General features: G+C 41.0%; 1 protein-coding gene across 2 annotated transcripts in view; it reads right to left on the bottom strand.

The window, feature by feature from the left end:
- Positions 1-27,296, bottom strand: part of JARID2 (jumonji and AT-rich interaction domain containing 2) — a 211,130-nt gene that overhangs the window by 61,232 nt on the left and 122,602 nt on the right. The gene's annotated exons all lie outside the window — the stretch shown is intronic.

Genomic DNA, 27,296 nt, shown 5'->3' with positions numbered 1-27,296 from the left:
AAACCAGAAAGGGAACATCTTGACTGCAAAATCTGTGACTACTGTTTCATATGTTCTGAGTGTCTTCTTGCACATGATACAATTACAGCTTACCATTCACTTATTTGGAAATTAAATCTGTATTTTGCACCACGAAAATGCCTTTTTTTTGTTAAGTGTTAGTGCTCATTGCTTTCTGTTTTTAATTAAATTACAAATTAGGTTTATTTTAGCCCCATTAAGGTTTTAATTTATTCCAATCTGCTAGAATCTTATTTTTATAGAAAAATATATAAATAGATAAGGTATATATATATTTGTGCCCAGTTCTAAAAAATAAAACCTCTAGGAGAAAATATTTTTGACAGGGAAAACATCAAGTCAAAACCTTTAGATTTTATTTGTTTGGCCACAGCCCAGAAGACCGTAAGCAAGGAGGTCAGCAGTGGGGTTAAGCAGGATTTGGGATAAATTTGTAATATTGAAGGACATGTGTGGAATTAATTTGTTCAGTCTTGGTAGTGGGCAATGGACTGACACTCTCTGATTAGTTTTAAAACATGCCAGAAGACAGCTGCAGGAAATGAGCGGCTGCAGGTGATTTTGGCACTTGGCTGCAAATTATTTCAAGCCTATCTGAAGGCTCTGATTAACTGCTATGTAGCAATGAATATGATTTTCTTTAATATGTCTAGAACGTAAATTGGTATTAGGGAAAGCATTTCGGGGCAGGACAGATACCCGGAGGGGGTCTCGCTGGGAGCCTGGCTCAGTTCCCCACATAAGAACATGCTAATTTCTCACTTAAGCAACTGGGATTGTAATTATGATCTTTATTACAGCTTCAAAAAGGAGAGAAGCTACAGAAAGAACTTAAAACCTTGTTGAGAAAGGATGCAATTTTATGTCATTTTATTCCCTAATAGCAGAGTATTTACATAATGTCAAAGTGAAACATATTAAATAACACTGAAGGGAAGCCCAGGTCTTGTCACTCCATGGCAGCCTCAACTGTTGAGACTTGAAGAAAGCACAGTTATCGTTTGGGAGGGATGTAACACGTAATTGGCAAACCTCTTGTTTTTCACGGGTATTAACCTTAGATATTTGGGTAACAAGAGCTTTGTTACAACAAACACATCCCCTAATGACAACAGAGAACCAAAGTAACATTCAGCAGTTTTCTCCCTAAATTATGCATAAAATTGTCCTTGTCCTCACTATCTAACCTCCACTGCCCTGAACAACAAAACATACCAGTCATTCCTACTGCTTTTTTCAATCTCCTCCATGGCAAAAATAACCTGGTGTTTACAAATTTTTTTATCATGGTGCTTATAATTTGTGAACTGGAACTAAAAGACAATTTAGCACATATATTTCCTCATATCTATGAACAATTATCTTTCCAGGATAAAGGTCTTGTATAGATATGCCTGTATCTCCAAAAAATTACTCAGATTGCTTTGCAAAGCCCCATCTCTTCAAGCAGACCGAGGACTCCCGTGCAGGATGAATGGTATTTTAATTTCAAGCAACTACATTTCTATCACCAAAACCATGCGTGCAGCCAGAGAAAAACGCTTTGTGTCAGCTCCTGTTCTGCACAAAACATATGCTCTCTCGGCAAAAAGCAGACTATAAAGGTTAGCGAGCATCCCGGCTTTCTGCACAGAAATTTTTTCCCATTGATGTGCTTTATCAGCCAGGGTGTTAAAAACATAAACCCACCCACTCTCTGCATCTCTGTACCTGCACAAATCTCATGTGATCAGTGATAAGCAAGGAGTACCACCACCCACCATGCCACAAAGTAAAGATTAAGCCTGTTTTATGAGTCAAAATTAACCCTCTGCAGCAAGAGAATCATCCATGCTGGTTTGCAGTATTTCTATTATCAGTCCCCAGAGCACTGAAACAGGATTAGAGAACGACTTGCAAGTTTGGCATAGATGTGAAATGAATTAGGGAACCTAAAGTACTTTTGGTTCTCTTTTTGAAAGTACACTCTCTGCTACCATTCTTTTCTGGGACAAAAAAATCCTCATGGGGCACAGAGCCTGGCCTGGCAGCATCACAGGCTCTTCAGACCCATGGGGGCCCTTGATTTCAGCAAGGATAGAGAAAATTCCAGGTATTCCTTCCACTTACAACCATGAACTTTTGCTGCTTCTCCCAGGGAGGCTGTGGAGACTTGTTGCTATATGGTCAGATGTGCCTGAAATGCTTCTCCTCCCAGAGAGGAAAGATGGCTGTTACTTCCATCTGCTCAGTTTGACTTCACCAGTGACACAAAACCAGGCCTCCTTATGAAATATCCATCTTTTATTAAAACCACAAGCAGTTACAGGGTGTAAATATCACTGATTCAATTTATGAGCACCAGTAAATGAAAGAACTCTTTTATGACTGCAGCATCCTTTAGGTTTCTGCGAGGGGTACTGTTCCCTGCCTGGATACGTGTGTGCTCCATAGGCTTCTACTTCAGCGCCTGACAGTGCATACAGAGTGAGCTGTGAGCAAGAAATAAACTATTCTGTAGCTACAGCACACAGGGATGAGGAATCACGACGAGGAAGCAAAAGACACGTTCTTAAGTAGCCATTGCTTCAGATTTATGTAAACATGACCAGTTTCAAAGGTGGGCCAGCAAAGAAAAAACATTGTCAGGAACTTAAACTGTTTCCTTGTGAAGGCATGTTTGCACCTTAATAAACTTGTATGTCCCCATGAAAACCTCTAGCAGCATAAAACCAGTTATTTCAGGTATGGTTTCACATTACACTTAATCCAATCTAGGTGTGAAGCTGCTGCCAAAGAAGGATTGTACCCTCCTTCTTCACTACAGTTACATTAGAGGAAGCGTATCAGGTCGTACTCACACATCACTTCTGAACAAGGAGAACAGAAATGATAAAAGTGTTGTCTACGATGGTGCCTATCTGAAATTTATAAAGGAACAGTGTAGCCAGCAGGACCAAGACAGTGACTGTCCTCCTGTACTCAGCACTGGTGGGGCCACACCTCAAATGCTGCGTTCAGTTTTGGGCCCCTCACCATGAGAAATACATTGAGGTGGTGGAGATGGAAATGGAGCTGGTGAAGGGTCAGAAGCACAAGCCCTGTAAGAACTGAGTGAGGGAGCTGGGGGTGTTTAGCCTGGAGAAGAGAAGGCTCAGGGGGAATCCCATTGCTCTCCACAACCACCTGAAGGGAGCTTGTAGCCAGATGGGGGTCAGTCTCTTCTCCCACATAACAAGTGACAGGACCAGAGGTAAAGGTCTCCAGTTTTGCCAGTGGATATTTAGATTGGGTATTAGGAAAAGTTTCTTTACAGAAAGGGTTGCAAAGCATTGGAATAGTCTGCCCAGAGAAGTGATTGAGTCACCATCCCTGGAGGCATTTAAAAAGGCACATGGATGTGGCACTTAAGGACACAGGTAGACTTGGCAGTGCTGGGTCAGTGGTTGGAGTCAATGATTTCAAAGGTCTTTTCCAACATAAATGAATCCATGATTGTTTAAATGCCTAACACCACCAACACTTTGCTCTTTGCTTCCTAATGCAAGGATTTCTGCTGGAATGACCTATTTAGCGTGCATTTGGCAACAACGGACAGATTGGCATGAGCAGCAGAAAGAACAAAAAAAATCCTGTTTCCGTCCTCAAAATAAATTGCTCACTTTGTCCTCATTGAAAGGGTACACACTATGTAAGGCTCATAAATACGCAAACAGAAAAAACTTCGCAAGACGGAAAAGGATGAGGAAAGAACTTAAAATAATCCCACATCGAAACGTCATGCGAACACCCAACATGCAGCCAGAAATATCCAGACCATTTAAAAATAAACAGTAAACCACTTTCTCTCAACAGAAACGATTATTTTACTTCTACTTCTTTTGAGAGACTTTAAACACATACCTATGACGCAAGGTTCAAAAAAGCCTCAGCCTAAGGAAGTCTCACCTCCTTTGGGTATGTGTCTCTTCTACTGAACTGACTGTTTAGGTCTAAGAAAGTAAATTTCAGCCAGAGACTAAAACACCACAACAAAAATATCCTGATCACAAAAAGTCAGGCTAGGCTACAAAACATTTCTCTCCCAACACAAAATATTATTTTTGAAGCTTTTTTAGAGTAGAACTCATTTTTAGTAGAACATTTTAAGCAAAATGCATTCTTTGTAATTAAAATACAGCTTGTGTTAACTAAAAGTGCTTCAGAATGTCTTTTTAAAAAAGCATATCCTAGCACCATTCTTTAGCTTGTAAAAAAATTCACATTTAGGAAAAAAAGACTTAGTACACAAAGGCGGTCTTTTCTTCACAAAGCAAAGTTCAGGCTAGTAATAGCAGTCTATGTTAAATTTAGTAAACATTAACATTCTAGATAACAGTGCATGTTGTGCTAGCCACAAATCAAGTATTAAACTATCAGTATGTGAGATTTTGTTGTACATGAATACAAAAATCTTACTCTTTTCACTTTATTACTCCATAACTCCTAAGCGAAAACAAAGCATAAATATGATAAAACACACACAAAACCAAATACACACAGATTTGTAATATATTTGAATGCATACTAATCTATTTATAGAAAATTCTGGGTTTGAGGGGCTGTTCTCATGCCTAAGCATCTCAACTGGGAAGAGATTTGCAAAACACTCTTCTGCAAATGTTCTCTAATCTCCAGCAATCTGCAGGTTTCCACCAAGCTTCCTGCTTAGTGTGTGCTACCATACGTCCTTACTGCTTGGTCTCATTACCTTTCACTTGCTCCTTGAACTCCACTTTTGCTTTTGTCTTTTCCTGCTTTTCTGTAGCCTGATATAACTTTTTCTTGATAACAGCAGGACAAGAAGCTAGGTTTCCAAACACTATAGGAACCATAGCTGTAGCAGCTGCTTGAGCGGTACAGTTTTGTGACTAATTCCCATTTTCCTTCTCATTGCAGTGTGCTTTTCATTTAACAATTAAAGGAAGGCTCTGGCATGGCTAAGCACTCTACCTCACAGATTTTGTCCACGCTAACATCATTATAGCTTCCCCTCTGCTGAATACCTGGGTTATTTACTTCCTTGCTGTGACATTTTGCTGGCATGGTGAAAAACTTATCTCTGAGGTTTGCTTGGCTCTGTGCCCCTGATCTCAATGAGGTCTGAAGTGCACCATCTTTTGGTCTCATTGGAGGTGATAAACAGAGTATGTCAATTGTGTAACTGCACCATACAACGTGGCACTCGCTCTTGGCACACAGCATGTCTGGACAGAAAAATTCACTTGGTGTGTGCAGCTTTGTTCAGTAAGGTAAACTTGAATGTGACAGGCTGCAGAAATGTTCTGCCCTCATTTAAAAATAAAATAAAAAAGTAATTTAGGCTTTAATAGCCAGGTGTCTGCTGGAAATCAGATGATTATCAAGTGCGTAATTTCCACCTCAAAGTCGACCATGTTACAGACACTTCTAGGCAAGCCCAAGATGAGTATGCAAAACTTGTTGCTGGAGGTATCATTCTTCATGGGACAAAAAAGAAATCTTGTGCCAGCAGGAAGCATGGCTAAGCTACATTTTACCCTTTCAATCCTCAGAGCAAGTCTAACAGTGACCTTCTAGAAGATCACCAGTTCATGTGAACAGGGCTCCAAACTTCAACAAGTTTTCTATGACCATAATGCCAAAACTTATATGAAACCTATTATTTTTTCCCCAAACTGTGATGGTTAACATTTGGATAATCAAAAATATGAGGTGGGGAAAAAATTCCCCTCAGAACACAAGATCTTGTTGGCTGTCCCTGGAGCACACATGAGTGCATGTGTTGGCTCTGGTGGCACTAGGCAGTGTTTCTATTTGTACTCACACATCTCTGCCACCACTGTGCCCCAAGCTACCCTGTCAGGTTGATCAACAGCACCACACCAAGAGCAAGAAAGCCAGCATGTGAAGGAGTTCCTTTGAACTGCATTTCCTCTCCCACATGCCCCAAAGCTACTGGGATAGCATCTTCTGCCCGTATCAGTGGTATCTGTTGCCCATTTGATAACACAACTCCATTGCTACTGCCAGCAAATCTGCAGTAGAGGAAATGGAGACTCAGTCAGTATCTGTGTCCCTACACAGGTTTGTGCCAGGAAGGGATTAGAAATTAAGAGACCCGGTTGCTCCCATCCATGCAGATATCAAGTGCAGCTAACTATTGCAAAGCATGGGATCACTCTCAGATATGGCTCCTTCAAAATAATTCACAAGATAATGTAACCTGAGACACAACCTAGACCTGTACTACCAGGTAAGAGCATAATTCTTAACCCTATCATATGATTAAAAAAATATGGGCTACTTTTACTTTTAATGTAAATTAAACATTGCAGAGAGGTTGAATGCAACAATTTTCAGAAGCTGTTTTTACTAAGACCTTTATTCACTCAATCTTTTTTACTTTCTGTGGGCCAGTAAATCAAAATTGGGCCTAAATTAACAACACAATTTTATACCAGATTTAAATCTTCAAGCCATCCAATGAAAGCACAATATTAAGTCCATTCAGTCCTTGATTGTGAACCCTAACAGGGCACGTTCCTTTAAAAAACACTTCTTGCTCTAAAACTTTAGCAACAATGAATGAATGCACATTTTCCTTTGAGATTTTGTGTGTGTGTGTGTGTGTGTGTGTGTGTGTGTGTGTGTGTGTGTGTTTTGTTAAATGAAAAACAGTTGGTTTCTGAGAACCTCCTCTCCTGTTAACAACAGAAAGGTGTTTGGGAATGGCATTAATGAACAATAATTGAGCTAACCCATATGCTTCCTGACTAGTTCAAAGTACAGCTAGACACAAACTTTTTTTCCTAAAAACTTGCTCCAGTTATCATTAATTCTGGAACTGCCTGTTTTTCCTGGCAATGCTCACTGATTACAAGAAGGTACTTGCAGTCTCCAAACCCTCCTCGTGTCATGCAGTTTAGCAGAGACACTTATACCTCCTAAGGGAAACAGCTGGCTGTTCAAACAGCACAAAAGATGGCACTGGGCAAAGTGGGAGTCCTTAAAAGCTGCTGGGCACAGTTACCATCCCCTACCACTTCAGCTGTGTTAGGAGGAACTGGACAACTCCAGCCACCAAAAATGAGCCTTGTACATACTCCACATTGCCTATATAAGCAGTCACAATGGCATAGGTAGGGACACCTTGCCTGCTAGGCTGAGGCCCATACTGGACAGTTTATAGAAGAAGCTGTAGAAAACTAACATTGTGTTCAGGTTTCACCTGTGGATCCAGTAAGTGCAGGTGTTTCAGTGGTCTAGATAACCTTGAGAAGGCCAAATCACACTGGCCACTCAATGTCCTGGGTTTTTGCCCTGAAACATCCACAGTGCTCAGGGAATTTCAACACTATTTTAAGTAGCAGTAGGATTTCCCAGTGTGAACTTGAGTGCCTTTCATGGACTTTAGGATACAGGGAAGCAAAGAGAAACAAGAAATGATCCAAAAAACCAAAAGCATAATTAGTCAAAGTTGCAGGAGAATGGGTCCCCTGTCACCTTACTGCTGCAACTGGTTTTAACTAGACTTGATGCAAGAACAGTCCATGCTTATTGCACACAATTTCCATCACTGCAGCACTGCAGGCAGGGTCATAACCTCTCATCGTGCATAAACCAAAACTTAACTTTGACTTACCAAGGTGCAACTCCAGCAGGGCACAATTGCAAAACCACACATCCACCTTCAAATATCTCAACAATGGCATACTTCAAGCTCAGACTCTAGCAGCTGGATAAAGGCTGATTTAGATTGAAATACATTAATGAGCATCAAATACTCAAACCCTTCCACCTGTCCCATGTGCCAGTCGCTGTGGCAGGTACAGGAGGCTTTAGTAGCTGCTGTCCAGAGAGAAGCAGCAGTGGCAGTGTGATCAAATGAGGACATGGCAGCTAAATAAAGCTCCCAAGAAGCACTTTTCTTACAGCCTTCAGATCACACTTTAGCAACTGTCCTACAGACTTCTCCATAAATCCAGGGCCAAAGCCTTATTCCTCTATAAGTAAGTGTGGGATCTGGACAAAGAGGAAGGAAATTACTCTTTTAAATCTACTTTCTCCAAGGTTATAACACCTGAGATTGGACAAAAAGTTTTCCTCTCCATACAGACATGTGGTGAGCTGTACATGGCAATAGATGGCAGAAGAGATCCTTCTGAATACTGGAGACAGGTGGTGCCACCCTTCCTTTGTCCTGCAACAGTTCTTAAAAATTCCCATTCTGGAGTAGCTTCATTTCTAGTCTAAGAACATAAGCACTGGTACTTCAACCTTTGACTGCTCCAAGTTGTACTCCAGCTGTGTCTACACTGTATCATATTGCACATTGCATAAAGCCTTCAAATTCATCAGTCTACATGGAAATCAATCTAACAACAATGCTGCAGACTGTGAGTCCTACAAATGCTCCTCCTAAAGTCCTGGTTATTGCTGACACCCTCAACACCACAGCCAACAGCATTCGGCTGAGCCAGCTCAGATATGCCCGCAGAAGCTACGAAGGCGCACAGTAATGCAAAACCAGCCTCATTCAGAAGGAACAGGAATGTATTCCAGAAGTCCATTTTGGAGGGGGCTGTGTCCTAGATACATCTCTTTCCCTGCTGCTCCTTGGGCTGTGCATGCTGCAGAGATTGCACCCCAGCTTATGATACTTTGACTCTTTGGGACCAAGCTGTGGTGGGAGTCACTGCCCTGGTGTGCAGCAGTACCGAGCACCAGCTGATGAGCACTGACTTTAGCAGTACCATAAAAGCTACAGCAACTTCTGACTCCTCCCCACATTCCCACCTGTGCACAGCTTACTTCAGCTCCTGCACCCATGTTCTGGAGGCATTCCTCTTCTGCAGCATTCCTCATCTCAGGCTGCTACTTGGTTCTCTTCACCAGAGCGCTCTGCAAGCTGCCTACCAAGCACAGCTGAGCACAGCTACCTACAAAAGTACTTGGCAAATGGAGACTAGGGTTTCCAGTTCCTGCATCCAGAAATGAGGGCTGCCCCTCCATTCTAGCAGTGTGACCCAAGATTTCAATACTTTTCAGCTCGAGCCAAAACCACCATGCCATACCAGAAAGCAAGAAGAACATCACCAAGGAGTACAGGTCTGCCATTTTATGCTGTGCTGCTGCAGAGAAGAGCATCACCACATGCTAGAAAGTTAAAATGCAAAACCACAGCAGCAAAAAAAAAAAAAAAAAGAATTAAGGAACTCATTTACATTTGCTTGGTTTTTAATAATCACTACCAGATGTCTGAGCATGTACTATGTCTACAACCTTCTTTTCAAGAAGAAAACCACAAGAACAAAGTTATTTTTTCACATTAAACCCTGTCCCTTGTGCTGGAAGTAAACAAGGTTGAACTCCATGCTAATAGACACCTTCCTTACTGGAAGGAGGATGAATTTCCAGTTCACTTGCACGATCTCCACCTAATGGCAAGGAACCTGTCAAGGTCCTCCTGCTGACACTCACTGAAGGTGGAAGAATGAAGCAACCTCAGAAGTCTTCTGATATTGAGGTGAAGCCAGTATGGGAAAGCCTAGGGGCACAAAATAGTCTCCCCTTCCACTTCAATTCTCTGCAACACCCTGCTGCAGTCTGCTTGGAATTGCAGGCAACTTTGTTAAATTTGTTATTGTTTATTAACGATGCAGGTTTGGTAAAAAACCAAATGGATTGAATTCTTTTCAAAAGTGTTTTTGACCCCTACAAAAACATTTCCCATCCTATGGAAGACGGCCTGTAGAATGCTAAAACCTGTTTGTTTTGAGAAAACTTGAGCACCGCCCCCTATTTAATTACAGAGAGGTCAAAATTACTTCTAGCACAACACACTGTGCAGCTTCAATATTATTCTAGTATTATTTTCGGTGTCCTCAGACATCTGAGGGACATCTGCAAAACCTGTTCACTTCCCAGTTCCCAAGCAGGAGGCATTAAACAAAACCAGCACGGTTCAGATGACAGAGCTTCCCACTTCCTTGCTCATGAGATGCCTGAGCACTTCCCAAACCCCTGGTCTCTGATCAATTCAGAGCTGCTCTTTGTTCCCTGTGATAAACCAAATAATACCAAACATAGCAGCAGCTCCCTCCCTAGTAATTTGACCAGCTGCTAAAACTCAAGAGGATGCAAGATCAAAGCCATACGACTGAAGGAAAATTCTTTTCTTCACTTTGAGCAGCCTTTTCTCTGCAATTGTGCTTTAAAAAAAATTGTTTTACAGACCATTTCATTCTTGTTTTCCAATCTCAGAAAAACACGCGTACCTCAACTTCAGCAATCGTTCACCTTTGCCCTAAAAGCAACTTGCACTAGCCAGAAAGCCACAGATTACTTCTGGCAGAAATGTCAGAAATAACAGTGTATGGATCATTCTAGCCATCATCTGAATGGCTGAGAAACTTCCTGTTCAATTAAGCCCTGCATTAATCCCTAACATTTGAATAAAATTTTCCATCTACTGGCAGGAAGTGATAAAAGTCAGTAGGTTGTGGGCACTTTAACCTCTTGCAGAGGTTGCAGCTTGCAATTTAACCACACCTGAAACCATGTATCTGCACGCAGGGAAAGCCTTTAGAAGGCTCCTCTACCATCTGGCTATTACTAGGAACTCAACATTTCTCTTGTAAAAACTACAACGTTTCGACACACAGCACGGAGAAAAAAAAGAGACACAAGACATCCTATATCTACTGCACAGACTTTATTCTGATAAGCAGCAAAGGGATCACTTTTGCATAGAACACCCATCATTCAAATTCACTGTCTTGCCAAAAAGGATTACTAAACAGAATCATGCTAGAGAGCTATAGGGAAAGAAAATAAAATAAAAATCAGTATATTCCATTATGTTAATCCTATGCTATTCTTATATAATACTGAATTCCATTATGTTAAATCTATGCTATTCTTATATAACTCTGAAGATAAAATACAAACTTTAGCAGATGCTGTCTCTATTTTTTGGTCTCCTTTCCTTCATCATTGTAATTTTTTGTATTGAGTTTCTCTTGGAAGCAAACCACGACCCTCTCCAGGCTTTTTCCCCAGGAGTCAAACAGCCCATTCTTGCAAGTCAATCAGGCAGACGCAGTCAATTGTCCCAGTAACTCTGTTCATGCCTTCTTTCAAGCCATGCCACATCCTGCTACCAGTCAAACTGGCCTGAAAAGGAAAGGGGCCATTCACCTCAAACCTCTTCTTTACATAGATGCTAAATCCTATGAGAGGGGGCTGGCTGGACTGCCAGAGCATGCTGTCTTTCTCTTCCTCCTGAATGCCAGAAGAAGTAGTTGGGAACTAATGATATGAATGGAAACTATGGTAACAATTCCTGTGCCACCACAATCTATTACCTTCCCTGCAGACTTTCTTTCTTTACCTGTAGTACTAAGTATTCAATACTCTCTTGCTTCTTGTCACATGTGTCACATTCCCCTGCCTCTGGAGACTCCAGTAAAAAGATATGGTGCATATCGAGCTCATTTCAGTACCAGGTAATCATAGTAAAAAACCCTCACAGACATACACTAATTGTGCGTACACACCACACATCTGTCCAGGAAGTGAAAAAATACAGTCCCTCTGAGAAGACTTTGTTCACAGAAGAGTGAGATTTATCAGTACTTCTTCCCTAACATCCTCCTTAATTTTACTTTTAGGAGTCACAGTGGCAGGTGAGCAGCAGGACACCTGATATTTGATGATGCAACTCAGATAAACTAGGAGCTTGCAGATAGTGGCAGCAGAAAGTCATGTTCCTCCTGGTTCTGCATCCATTGTGCACTCTGACCAGGAAGTACAGGGAGGGCACAGTCCCAGCCTGGGGGAGGACAAAGGGAGTGGGACTGCACCCTTCTGGAGCAGCAACTGCTGCACTGCCTCACCTGCACCCTACCCCCTGAATGAGTGCCTTCAGTTTGGCTAAAACCGGACTGAAAGGCTGCTTCAGAAAAAAGGAGTGGTGTGTGTTCTTCCCTTCACCTCCAGCCACACATTCCTGCTTATGCCAGCCCTTGAGCTCCTGAGACCCTAGAATCAGCTGGCTGAGGAAGTCTGTCAAGCTGAAAATTAATTTATAGGTTGGGCTTTTCCTTTTTCAGGTTGGGGTCCACAAGCACAGAAGTGCTGGTGCTGGCACAAAAGAGGTGGCACGAACACACTAGAGGGAAGAACAGGACTCCCTTTTCCACTAGCAGCTCACATTAGGATCACCCTAAGCTGACTAAGAAACACATTAGCTACTGAACTGTAAAATTTTAACAGAAAACGTGCCTGGCAGCAATGCCAGTGTGGTCCCTTTCACTGTCAACCTTTCTGCAACAAGGAGCCTAGTTTCCACCAAGACAAGCAAGGAAGACAAATTTGGGTGGGCTTTTTTACTTGATTACCTTGGAGGTTTTTTAAGAGGTTTTTTTTAAATAATGATTTCCATCCCTTCTGTCTCCATGAGCAGATCACCCACTACTTTTCCCTGTATCATCACAAGCAAAGCCCCAGCTTACAAACATTTAAAATAGAAAGGAGAGGGTGGCATACCAGATGCTGTCTACACTGAAAGTGACACAGCATAAAAGTGCAGTGAGCACTTAATAGGTGCCCCATGGGCAAAGTCCATGGCTGGCATTGTGCTCCCCTGGAAGTGTCCCTGAGGTGTGGTCACTGACTGTGATAAATCACCAGAGTGACAACTAAGCACAGTAAATTTATCTGAAAACCCCCAAAATCCTGGGATGCGTCCTGGCACCTTGTCTTCCTCCTCAACTGCATTGAGCCAATATTTGGTCACTGATCTGCAGACAGTCCTCAGGCAAATAACTTTTCTATCCCTTTTCCAGGCTGAAATTAAGACACTGACCAGAAGAGTGCAGGCAGAAGGAAAAAAATCCTATGAAAAACAGTATGTGCACACCCACACCTGCTTGAATCAAATGAGGGCTTGAGGTCAAATTGCCACATGGCCATACAAAAGGTCGTGGCAAGAGTGCTCCCAACAGGAGTGGCAAGAAATTGGCAATTACTTCAGCCGGAACCACCAGTGAACATTTGATAAACCCAACACCAGCTCAGGTAGTTGTCAAAGGCTGGGCACCTGCAAGGGAATTGGTGAGAATGCCATGCAAATTGGTGAGAATGCCATGCCAAACTCCACATCAAAACCAAAAGAAATTAAACTGGAAAGAATGCTTGGGCAGCAAGAGAAATCAAGGCAGTAAGGCCAGGAGCAATTGGGAAAGTAAAACATTCTGTAAGTATGTTCAGGAAAAGTGGAAGTTGATAAAAAATAAAATGGAAATCCTGTGAGGACCAGATGACTAAGGAGAGAATGGCAATGCAGCCACAACATGTCTCATTAGAAAACTGCAGAAATCTGACAAAACATGCAATTCTTTTCATACCCAGCCAACCAGTGAGCCACAGGTAAGCAAATATGCAGAGGATTTCATAAACCCCTTGAGTATTTTCTTGGTTTAAAATTATATTAAATATGGGCTCAGTAGTAGCTTGGGATACTGTTCAAAATAACAAACAAATGCAACCACAACGGGTGGTGTGAGTGACTGCCCTTAGCACTGCGGAAATCTTACTAGCTTGAAGGTGAGAATTAAGTCAACAAAGTCAACAAATAAAATAAATGCATCTTTTATCACACCATTACCAAGGGAAGATAATGCCAAAAGGCAGAACTAGAGATGCTTCTCCTGAGGCCTTGCTGGCAACACAAGACTGCCCCAATTTAATTTTTGTTAAATCAGTTCAAATCCATGTGGATTGTTATGGGTTAAGAGTAGGTTAAACCAGTGCCTTGTTGACAGATAAATCAAAGAGACAGCCTGTCCATACAGCCTCTTGTGCCAGTTTAACTTCATTAATTTAAAAGCTGCATCTTAATTTATCTTAACATAAGCCATCTAAAAATCTCAGCAAAGCACCATCACTAAGACTTGAATGATTCTGGATCAGGAAATCCAAAATCCCTTTTAAACCTATACTAGATTCCAGCCAACCTACCCCACAACCTGCTATTTTCTGTGGTGGTTTCCTACTGTAGACAGAGGGAGATTTTGCCTTTGGAAGAAATTTAAGCTGCAATTCCATCTCCAAATATTCCAATTCTATACTTTGGAAAAGGTAATGACTCCAACTTCACATTTTCTATATGGGGAGTATTAAAACCACACCAAACAGAGACAACCCTGATCTAATACAGGGTTCAAAATCTAAGTAAGAATTCTGCCAAACACGCTCATCTATATTTTTGTGCATTCACCTAGGCTCTCTCCCTACCCACAAGGGACTCCTTATAGCCAGGCAGCTTCAGATGTGTTCCAGCACTTCCATGCATCATTGTTACATAAATCTGCAAGATCAGAAGCTGCACTAGAAATAACTGGGTCACTAACAGTATCCCTCTTCACAGCCATTGAGTGACCTTAGACAGTCTGACATGACTGATGGGGTTAACAATGCTTTAAGCTACATAAAATTAAACTATATAGGTAAGTTTTACTTATTCACTGTTTTATACATGCATATACATGCACACACACATGCACATATACATATGCATGTTATCTGCAGTGAAAAGCCATGATTGGAGACAAACATCAGAAATATGAATAGCTGATTTTTAGATTACTATAATAAGCTTAGTAGAAGGTATTTCATAATTTAATGAGATAATAAACTGTCATAATTAACTGCATTTTACATACCTTTCCCCTTCCCCAAGGGGAAAGAAAAGCTTTAAAAGCAATCAAAAATCAAAACTAAACACTCGTCCAGATTTAGGAACCCATGCTACTACAACTGGTGATCCAAACACCATAATACCCACAAAATATGGTTCTGAGAAAATTCAGAGTTTCAGACCTTTTCAGGTTTAAGGAAGGTTTTCTAAATCTAAAGGAAACCAGTGGAATGTCAACACCCTTAAAGTGGAGATGCAAAGCAAAGTAGCTGTTGTAGCTCACACATTCGTTCAGCACTGGAGTGTTAAATTAATGACTACTCAGTTTTACTGAGCAGCTCCTTTAGAAGGATTCAGCAGACAATTATTACATACAATCATTTCCCTGAAGAAAGGAGGTTTTAGGGGGAAAACCAGAAAGAGGGCGAGGGGAAGAAGGAAAAGAAGGATAGTGAGCTTTATCACCTTCTAGGGCCAAGTGCAGCAGAGATGGTCTGTGGTGTCATTGTCCACCACAGTGGCCATGAGGTTCCCTGGGTCATAGGGAACAAGCAAAACGTCAAGGCAGCTCTTCCTCTACACCTCTCTCTCAGCAGGATAAGAGAAAATTCTCTAAAAGTATTTCTTGGCACGTTTTTTGTGTGCTGCATTCCATTCAATGAAGGAAAATCATGCTCAAGGATCTGTCTTTGGATAGCTACAGCTGACCCAGAACATCAACCTCCCCAATCTAGACAGATGCCATGAAAAGTGAGATACGTCAAAAATTACAGTTTGTCATTATTTAAATGAATTATTTGAATTCTACTACAGAACAAGGTGGTACTCTCCCCTCCATTGACTTACATGCTTCTAGACAAAAAATATGAATAAAAACCTCAACTTACAGAATCTAAGAAAGAACTCGGGGTGGGGGAGTGGGGGGGGACGAGATGACGGGATGACAGACCGACGAAGGACAGATACAGGAACCTATCAATCTATAAATCCTGTACGAGTAGCAGTATAAATAGGAAAACTTAATTAATAAGCCTCATAATACAGCAGGGTTACAGCAGCTACCATATGTGCTGAACCCAAGTTTCCTCGTGCTAAGAGCAACTTGATGCAGAAACTGTGGTACTTTAGTGAATTTTCTCATGAAGCAGAGGATGTTCACAACCTGCAGAAATGTTTTGTTTCTGTGTCAGGTGGTGGGGATGCAGCAGAGAGAAGGAATTCTTCAGGAGAAGCAGTGAAGAGTCAACAGCACGTGAAATGCTATTCCAGAGCAGTACTGATGCATTGTAACTGTTAACAATGGGGACTTCGGAAGGCTAAAGTAATCAGCTGTCCAAAAGAAATACCTATGGCTTTTCACAACATTTCCAAGAAAAGGGCAGCAATTCCCTTATTCTTACTTATATTATTTATTATATTTATCTTATTTATATTTCCAGTTGTATAAGAAATATAAATCAGCAAGAAAAAAAAAGCCTGAGGGGGAAAACCAAATAAATCAAACCCCTTCAAAACCTGAAAGTCTCACACTGTGAATTCCAGCAATTCTGCCTAACACATGGCACTGAGGGGCTCTGGGATGCCACCACTCAATGACTGGTTGCTGCAGATGTCAGTAAGCAGTTTGTTTTCATCAATAACACAAGATGCCTGTAGCATCACCAGTTTTACTATGTTCATTGTTTATTAGAAAACACAACTGTCTTATTTTTTATTAGCTGGCATTTCTCAAGGTTCCCTGCCTTTATTTTTCTCTCCCTAGTATAAATGAGCACATTTGCCAATAATACCAATAATACAGTCTAAGGAGAAAATGAAGCCCCCACTGTGGGATGTTCATTGTGCAAGGCCAGAAAATTTAAAGCAGTGATAAATGCATTAAGTTACATTTCACAAATCATTAAGTAATGCTGAATTCTATCCTTAAAACACCCAACTTGACAATGTAAGCCTCCTAACAGAGGGGTGATCCCCCAAGCAGACGTGGCAAAGCACCATGCTGCATTATATAACAACATTTTCCAGAGGAATGAGCAGAGTACTTTCTGTGATGCACAGGGAGCATACAAGCTGTCACTGTGCACTCAGCAGCCTCCTCTATGGGGACTGTGCAGCTGAACCAAGTCGCCTGTAGGTGTATTAAAAGGAAGAATAAATGACATACAAGTAACATCTATGTTTTGAAATGCAGGTAGTGCCCAGCATCACTGCATTGCCTAGTTGAAATCCACAGGAACTCAAGGCAACACCCATGCAGAGGTAAAGGACCCTCACACATGCAGCTCAGATATCAGCTCTGCCTTCCTATGGAGCTGGTAGAGATTGCTCTGCACTGCAACAGCCTCTTTCTGCACCAGCTAAGCACCATGATTTATATGTGCTGGCAGTCATACCAGGGGAGGGCAAATAGAAAAGAAACACAAAACTCCATCTAATCTCATATCTCACCCCACTTAAGCACTTTCAAGGGCTTGTCAGCTGATGAGGTGTGCTGCTGGCATTGAGTATTGCCAGTGCTCAGCCCTTCTTGCTCTGTGTTCCATCCACCCCAGTAACAGAGTGGAAAATCTTCATAAATCCTCCCTGTTATATTCAATCTGGAAAATAACCACTGTGACACAATGCTTTGGAGCTTTTCATTTTTGTACTCATCAAAATAATTAAGGAACTGAGACTGACATTAGGGGTTTTTTTTCTGGGGTTTTCCATGTCCTTGTTAAGAGGTTCCATGGCTGACATGACTCAGAAATTTAGAGCTCATTATACAGAACCACTGAAATTAGTATTCCGTTCATGGGCTTAATAGGTATTTAAGCCATGTAAGAGACAGGTTTTGTTTTGTTCTTTTCTAATTGATAGAATAAACTGTATTCAAATGCTCAGAAAGTCTCACTTGTCTGCGAAGCAGAGGGAGATGAATGAGCCAAGCACAAACAGTCCTAGGGCCCTTTGTTGCCAATAAGTGGGTTTCCTCCTCCACCTCCAAGCCTTTCGTAATTAAAGATAGCAGCTCACCTAATGCTCAGAAAACGCCATAAACATTTGTTTTCATTAAGGCTCATATTGGGAAACCACGTTGAATAAAACCTAGCAGAAAAACACTTGAGTAGAAAAGGTTGGGATGGTCCAGAGAAACAGCAGAATAAAGAACAAGGAAGAAAACAAAGCAGAAAAGTCACCCACTAATTCATGCATCCTGGACTGACTAACGATCAGTAAAGTACAGAGAGGAACACAAACAGAAAATGGATTTCTGTTTTAAGGACTTAAGTGTTCTGTGCTTTTCATACAAAAACCGGCAAACTGTCAGAAAAGGTTACCTCAGAAGAGCAAAACATTTTTCACACTATGTTAAAAAAAATGAATCTGAGTGAGAAAAGCAAAGAGGGATTCTGCAACTCTTATTAGTAACTTGGGTGGGAGGGGCTGGGGTGTCCAGGAAGGCAAGAGAAGACTTTCTTTTTCCTATATTTTATTTGGAATCATGAATAACACTGCCCTACAGCTTCAGCACCTGCCTTCTTGATCTACTTCCTTGAAGCATTTTGCTAGAATATGCTCTCCATAATTTTGTCCTCCCCTCTCATCCCCAAGAAAGATGTCCAATTCAACAGGATATTCTACTTGAAATGGGAAAAAATATTCCTGAATGTGTGTGTGTCCTCAAGCCTCAACTTAAAGAAATTTTTGTCAGTCTGCTTTTTAAGCTGGGAATGTCAAGTTGTAAAAGACATTTTCCTGAGCAGTGAGAGGTCTTGGGGAAAAAGAACACCCAGAGGAAAGGATAGGTCAGAACAAGCACATGGTATCAGGGTCTGGAAATCTGCCCAGATACTGAAATACTGCTGCCTGTCCTCATGTCAAACACTACTTCAGACTAAAGGGCCTTTAAAAATCGTTATATGAAGATATGGTATGTGAAGATTACATTCACACTTCCTTTTTGAAGACATAGTAACAAGAAGTTGTAACAAATTCCCTTTCAACTTGCCTTTTTTATGTTAAAAAATTAGAAATAATGATGTGACAGAGCTGCATTTCTAACATCAGAGCTCCGTCTCAGGAAAAGAAACTTCATCTCCCAGAGCTGAGAAGAAACACGAAACAGCAACAGATCCAGACCCAGCCTTTCTCACCCATTCCATGCCAGAAACTTCCTCCCTCTGTATCAAGAAGACCAAGTACTTTGGTAGTGACCTAGGAGTGTTTTGTTCAAACTGGGAAATTAGCATACAGCTGCATCCCCAGGCTGGCAAGAGGGCTTTGAATGGCACATAAAAAACTGATAGAGGAGCAAATCAATCTGAAGTCTTGAACTGCAGACACCAGGTAACACCATGGAATCACACACACACACACCAAACAGCAAAAGCCTTGAAGTTTCCTGAAACTAAGCTGTTTCAAAGTAAGGAGTTGGGAACCAGTGCTCAAGAAGATGCAACTAAGAAGCTGAAAATAATGACCATAACTGGGAGTAAAGTTCCATATTGAGAAGTTTCTGTGACTTGAAATAACAGGAACACAGGATGGCTTAGGATACAATGGGGTAGTTTTGTTACGAAATATTGAGATAATTTCAGTAAATTACCCCACAACGCTGGAAGAAAGTGTAAAGGAGTAGTTATTCCATTTTTTACTATGAATGGAATATTCTCTTTGTAGTCCCACTGAATTAGTAACCCCGCACAGCTGCAGCTTCGGGGCAAACGATGCAACGCAGGACCTCCAACGCAGACTCTGTGCAAAAGGCTTCAAACGAGCAATCCTGTGGGTGAAGAGAGAGGATGCCTTCCTCTGACACTGAAATACCCAAGCACCCAACAAGTGTGAAACCCAGGGGGGCAGCCATCCACTCAATGAACAATTTCTCAGACTTCACACTGAGCACCTTGAGCAGAGGCAGCACGACGACCAAGGCAGGTAAGAGCCTGGGGAAATACACGGCAGAGGGTGCACGGCATCACTTCCATCACTCCACAGAAGGTTCGTTCTGTGGTGTAAAACTGCAGCAGCCTCACACAGAGTATGATAACTGAAAAGGAAAATAAACAAGACTCTCTGAAGGGCTACTCCAAGTGCAGTCAAAACCACAGGCACTTAATTTATAGCTTTCTTCAGCCTGCAGCCATCTTAGGAAAATGTCCAATCCGCTGAAATCAATAATAAATAAGCACTTTCAGTGAATGCAGGAATGAACTCTTGTTATTTAAAAATGGATTTGAATGCAGTTGTGCTGATCAAGCACTCTCAAAATCCTCCTTTGGGGAGAGAATTTACTTTTTGTTTATTTATGAATATATATGTTCATTTAAGATCAGAAAAAGGAAGAGCAATAAATAAAGCCTAAAATAGACCCATATTCAACACAGATATAAATAATTTACTTATACTTTGCCCTTGAAAATAATAAACAACTCCTACTCCAATCTTTAACTGCTCAAAACTCTGCCAATTATACTTGAAGGTGGAAGAGACATGGAGCCATTAGGTTCTGTGCAAGGCCATACAAGAAACTGAACACAACGCTACCTGGTACCTGGGCTGCATACAGATACTGTGGGTTGTACTGCCCAAAGAAGAACAAATGTTTGAATTTATGTTTTAGGAGGTTCCTGCAACCAAAAGCTTCAAGGAAAAACCAAACTTTTTTTCACATGGGTTTTTTTTTTTTTTTCTGAATTACTTCAATTGATTTGTCTGATAAGGAGAGTGTGACCTTTACTCAAATGCTATTTCCCCTCTTTTTCCATTTCTCATCTGATTCACCTTTAAAGTTTATTTTGTAGTCTACCTGGAAACTGGAAGCAATTAAATATTCTTAATCTGAGATGGCATATAGCACATGTTTCAAAAGTGAATTTAACAGCAGGATTTCTATGTAACAGAAATGAAATAAAATGGGTAAAAATCAAACTTAGATTGCATGGTAACATTTGCCTATACATCACTTAATACTTTAACTTTCAGGTAATGAGAGGATATCACAGGCCTAGGGATATAAAAGTGAGAGTCTCAGAAATTGTGCCATACCTAGTTTGTCTTCTTATTCTGTTACAAATTAACGAGGTGGGATGAACTAACTTTCAAGGAAAATCAATAGTGGTCAATTTTTCTAGTGTAAGACAAACATAAGAACTCCATCCACAACAAGACACTGCAATTAGAGGGCCAGGTTGATTTCAGGCTTCTGACCTAAGAATCAGGGAGGCTGAAAGATTTCTCAATCTCTGTTAGAGAACCTCATGATTTTCAATGTGCAGGTGTAAAGAAGATGTCACTAAAAATAGAAGTAATCAAGAAAGTCCCAGCTGCTTACTTTAACAGCGAACTAGACGCATGCAAAAGAAAAACATGAAACTCCCTTCTAAAAAAAGAGTTGATTAAAATTTTAGAGTAATTTATTTTAAAATGCACATTTTGCTTGACAACTTGCAGAACAATGATGAGGAGGCCAGGAATAATCTACAGCATAATAAAAGAGCACAGCAGACAAAAAGTAAAGGGTTTCAGAGTCTCTTTCTTACCTCACAAGGAATAGGAAAGGCCAAAGGAAATGACATTGCTTGCTTGCTTAGAGTAAAACTGAGACTACTGTTATCTCGGAGGGTTGAGTTGATCAGGGTACCCAGTCACCCCCCAGAGGGACTGATGCTGCTCCTGTCCATCTTTTTTCCCAAAGCCACTTCTGCTGTGCTCCCTGTGGTGCCCAAGGGAATCTGTCCAATAGCAGTTCCACTGACCCTGCAGAAAACCGCCCACCTTTGCTTGGGCCAGGTGACAAACCATGCCAGACCCAGCACAAATGGCATCAAGGGAAGGACATGCTTCCTTTTTATGTATCACCTGTGGGCTTTCAGGCTGCAACTTCAACCCAACACTCTCAGTGGGAGGCAAAGAGATTTGCATTATCTGACCAAGAGCCCAAGGTAGGTTATTTATGCAGTTGTAACACAGAGGGTCTTCTCAGTAGGCTCCTGATTGTGCAGAGCCACAGGTGACAGGGCATAGCACTCAGCAGGCCAAAGGAAAACAGTAACATCATAATCATCCCCTAGGGCAAGATGTCTCCAAAGAAAGAAGGGAAAAGCCTCTGAAGATACAGCTACCATAAGAAACACATCCATCAAAAGAGCAGCGCAGCTTTCCAGGTGGGATGGCTGCTCAGACAGGCAGTTATGGTAAAACTTCTTGGCTGGAGAGCCCACTTCACATCTAAGTCATTCAGCAAAGCAGTGATATCGAATCACAGACACCAAGTGAAACAGTGCCTCCCCAAAAGAAGGGGTTTAGAAATACAAGAGCACACATGCAAAGGAAAATATCTGTTGCAGAATAGCTGACTACCCAAACATCCGTGTTTCTCTGTTAAGCTGGAATATATAAAGCTGTATATAAAGAGCTATCAAATTATGATGAGGTGCAAAGAAAAGTCTCTCTGACTTAAAAGGCTAACGATGTGTTGTCTCAAGTTTTCATTTCTTCACCCGAGAAATTCTTCCTTGCACCAGAATATGTTTATATTAAATTCCAAAAGCTGCCATTTAAAATAAATGAATTCTAAAAGCTGTCCTTGACACTCAGCATACATACACACAAATGTTACCAGTTAATTCATTTTACAGAATTATGACTTCAATGAACAGCTCTTCAACTGTGAAGAAACATCAAATCAGATAATACCTCCAGAAGTGACCCTTTTAACTAGGGACCTCCTCACTTCCTACTCATATACCACATTTTTCATCCATATAAACAAATACCTACAGGATTTCATGAAAATGAAAGCATTACAGGCAAATTACATGTTGCAACAGAAGAGATACTAGAAACAGAATCTGTACAAAGTCTACTTACTTTATTGAAAAGATAAATAACAGCTGCAGGAGCTCCTAGCAAAGGAGAAGGGCAAGGGAGGAGAAAAGGAAGAATGGACAGATATCTCCATAGTAACTACAACTATGAAACTCAGGGGAGAACTTGTCTGAAAGCTGAAAGAAGGATGCTACCAGAGAAAATAGACTGTAATATAACTGGAAAAAAATAAGAAACTTCCAAATAATTTTCCACATGGTCAAAGGTCTCTTAAGCTTTAGTTTATTTAATCAGAGCCAAGAACAAATACCAAGAGAGAAGAGCAAAGAAAAAAAGCATAAAATCAAAACATAATCCTGACATGACCATTACTGTACAAATTACTTAACAATAAACATACTGCTAAAAAACCTAAATATACAAATGTTCAGGCTAAGAAGAAAAAAACAATTAGTTTCCCTCAGGAAATTCTGTGCTACTGGATGCAACAATCAAGAAGAGAAAGGAAAAGCACCATACCAGCATAGGCTAGGGGATATGTGTAAAATTCCTGTGATTTTTCTATCCAATACAAGAGACCTGAGAAGATTCTAAAGGAGATATTTTACCATATGGAGATTTATACTTCTCAAACTCCGTCCACCCTCAGAGAACTCCTGCAATCCCAACCTGAGATGCTGGTGACATGGACAGACCTATTTCTGAGCAGTATTCATACAGCTCCAGGCCTCTGTCATCCATCTGAGAGTCTCAAGGCCCACACCCGTACCTGGAATCTTGATCTGACCCGTAAAAAACATTGATACCCACACTGCTGTCAGTTTGGGTGAATCAGCAGTAGCCCATATTTATGCTGCCATTTGCAAGGAACATGTTGAGAATATATTCCTATCATTTACATATTGTCCACATCAGCCACATATGTTCCTGCTCTGGAATAAATGGTGAACAGGATTTACTATAATTCAGTGTATGCCAAACCAGCACACAGTATTAATATAATCTTGACATACTAATTAAAAAAAGCCAACCAAACCAACAAACCCAAAAACCAAAATAAAATAGCAGCAAAACAAAACAGTCCACCACCAATATTCTTAAAACTCAGCATATTAGGACACACTTCCACTTTAAAATATTGGAATGATGCTTGCTCTCCTTTTTTGTTATCATTCATTATCTTTGCACAGAACATGGGACCACAACAGATGTAGCAAAGAGTTATGTTAGCCCAAACATCAGGCTACAGTTTTATACCAACAATGGTGTATTTGCATTTAAAAAATTTCTTTCACACTGGCAAACAATTTTGCTTTTTAAAGTGTCTTTTTCAACTATTTCCTATGTCATTTTAGAGCAACCTCTCCCTGGGTATTAAAGCAACCAGCATCTGGTCTGTCATATACACCTGGGTGAGAGATGAATTATGTGAATCACAGTTACGGGATGGGTTAGCAGGCAGCTGAAGGAGTGTTTGCCATAGACAGAACGACAGAAACAACTCCATCTATCCCATCTGATTTGGAAGGAAGCTTCCTTGATTCCTCAGTCAATGACTCCAAACTCAAGGTCATGAAGACCTTTCCTTGCAACTCTGACTTCTGAAAAGAAGGTGGCAGGTGACAACAAGCAAGTTGGAATTGGACATGGCGTAACACATGTTAGGATGCTATAAATCATGTCTTCATAATTATTAAATCACTACTCAAACAAGTTGTTTACATAGCTGCCTACCCACAAAGTTCAAGTGTTCCCAGGTTATTGTACCTTGTTATATCTTTGCATGTTGGATAGAAGAATTCATGTCACAACTACTGTTTGTTCCTTATGAAAATACTGAAAGAACATTAATCACCCCATTTCTTCCTTTTCAAACTATATACAATGATCTTCTTGACTTGCATTATAAAGCAGGTAATCTGTCTTTTTACTATTCCTCTGCAAATCCACTCCAATGGACTATTATTGCTTTGTTTATAAGGCTTGTTATTTAAATATAAATGTGCAGCACTGAAAATATATTCCAATCATATCAGCATTCCCAGAAGGGGGGGGAAGGGGGGTGTTAAAAAAATTATTACACATAAATCTCATTGCCATTTTGGTTTTATTGTGGATTAATGCAGTTCTTCATACACAAACAACTAGTGCAGATTTGCACTGCCTACTGAAATTAGAAAAAAATAGCAGAAGCACCTGGTTGGTAAGTGGGCTTACATTGTGTTGTAGCAGGCAACAGCTGAACACAAATACATTATATAGTGCTCCAATTAGTGAAAAGACTATTCACTAAAAAGGTCCTGGAAAAACACTTTGATATTACGAGCAGTCTCCTGCTTTCACACCCGAGTCATAATACACTGCTCTCTCCATCACCTACAATACCAAGCAGAAATCCCTCACAAACTTACAAATGTGGGAACAGGATTGACCTTGTTTTACATCTTGCATGAAAGGTGCTAAGTCTAGTGCTAAAGAGACTGTTCATTATTAACTATAAAAACAATTTGACAAAAAGAAAAAGAAAAGAAAAAAAAGAGGGAAAACTCCCGCATCCCTAAGTCCCCTCAACCTTTTGACAGCTCTACTGCAAGAAAATCCTTTGCAAATCAAGTTGAAAAGGATGTATCACTAAAAGAAACCACTTAAATTAGCAGCTTGCCTAATATGCAAAAGCTTGCCTACCCTTGACTGGCTTTTTTTTTGTGCTGAGGGTGCAAAACAGCTCTGCCAGCCTAGCAGCTGTGCAGCCACCAGCCAAGGGAGATCAGCATGCTTGTCTCCCCCTCCCTGGACACATACTCCCACCACCTTTTCATCTGACAAACCTTAACCCTCCTGTAGCTCCACAGTGAGCCAGTTCAGGGAGTTAAACCAGCATCTAAAAATAAAATTCAAAAAAAAGGAGAAAGGAGGAGGCAGCAGGGAGGCAGCACAAGGCAAAGAGCAGGAGCACATCCCATGGGCTGGCCTTGCTACAGTGCACAGTCACACTTCTGACTGTCACATGCTTGAGACCGTTAGCAGAAAGCTGCTGTATTAATTAAAGGCCTCAGAAGGTTCCTAATAAGCAATTTCTGGCCAATCTAGCTGTGACAGCCTCAAATGCTACTGCTCCCCAGTGGGTTGTTCCCTTCTCCTGCAGCCAACAGCCTTCCCAGCAAAAGAACTGGACAAAGTGTCTTCTCCCAGGAGTCCTGCACACCCTTGGACCAGTGGGCAATGTCCATCCACTCTGTTGAGGAAATTTCCCTAACTCTAATTTTTTCCCAAACTAAGCCAATATCTTTTCCCCCTTAACACAGAGAATATTCTAACATTTAATTTAAACAAAAAAAAAATCCTACTTTGAACTTTAACAGTTACCAAAATAAGTCAACCTCTTCCTGCCCCACACAGCCCTCTACTAACACAACTTCCCAATAAAAGATAAATGCATTTGTGCATTTGGCAATTCCCTGTGTGAGTTTCTGGGAAGAGGGCCATGTAATTGAGTAGCCATCTGATTAGTAACAGGAAGCAAGCAATAGCCTATTACCACCAAAGATAAACATACCGTCACATCAAGTCTGCTCTGCATGTCCCTTCCCCAAAATCTCAAATTAATAAACCAAAACCCCAACACTGGGTAAGATGGGCAACTCATTGCTAGAAAACCTACAGCTGTCTCTGCACACTGTTATTAATTGCCAGTGGTTGCAGACTTTAGAGTTGCCCATAAGGATGTACGAGCATCCAGCACAGAGACCAAGCACCTTTGGCCAGTCACTTATTGATTTTCTCAACTGAGAATCATAGCTAGAAACTGGAGATTCACAACAAAAACATGCAGCTATGTGGAAGCTACACTTCTCCTTCAGCAATAACCTTTTGTTCATAGGTTTTGAAAAATGTGTGATCTTTACATGGTGAAGACCACCTGATCTGGTTGTTTATCAGTCCCATGCACCAACAGTTTTGTTCATCTCTCCCCAAAGCACTGAACAAACCAGCAACTTCTCTCATTTACATGGCAACTAGACAGCAACCCATTGCACAACAGGTTCAGTGCAACATGTAAATGCTTGCCTTTTGCCAGATGTCAGAATAAAATGCTGGCACTTTTCACCTTTACTGGCTGAAAGTAATATTTACCACTTAGGACTACCCTGCTGCTTCCCCTCAGACCTGGCCACTAGTAATACACACACCTCAGATCAAAGCAACTGCTTTCCATCCTTTTGAGTGCGAACTCAAACAAATAGAAGTATTTTTAAAGTACTGAGCTTGCCACTACTGCCACTACTAATCCTCCCCAAACTCCGTTTGCACTGTAAGAAGGGCTTACAGTTTTTGGACTAATCTGGAGGCTGTGAAGGGGCAAAGCTGTACATGTACTCCTTCTCCTCTTTATCAACACCACCAGCTGAAATCTGCAGCACCACCAATACTGTTACAGTAGAAAATTATAGATGTTAAAAAAGAAATAGAGATGGGAATTTTTGCATCAGATTCAAACCTGGTTGTGTAAGAAGCTTCCTCCTGTCCCCAGAGAGCAAAGGTACTAATTAGTGACTACACACTGACTAGCTGGAACCACTTGAAACCTAACAGTGTCAGGCCACTGCATTCAAAAACCCTGCTCCAACAAACAAAGTGAGTTTCCAAACAAAATCTGCAATATTATATTAAATCTGCACACTTTCACCATAACAGCCATCTCCTTCCTTCCACCAAAGCTCTCTTTATGGCGCTTCAATCAAGCTATGTTACTAGAAAAGGC

This window comes from Zonotrichia albicollis, chromosome 1, assembly GCF_047830755.1.
Source record: "Zonotrichia albicollis isolate bZonAlb1 chromosome 1, bZonAlb1.hap1, whole genome shotgun sequence".
In the NCBI taxonomy this organism is placed as follows: Eukaryota; Metazoa; Chordata; class Aves; order Passeriformes; family Passerellidae; genus Zonotrichia; species Zonotrichia albicollis.
The sequence above is the reverse complement of the archived record's forward strand: the minus strand, read 5'-3'. Positions and strand labels throughout refer to the sequence as shown.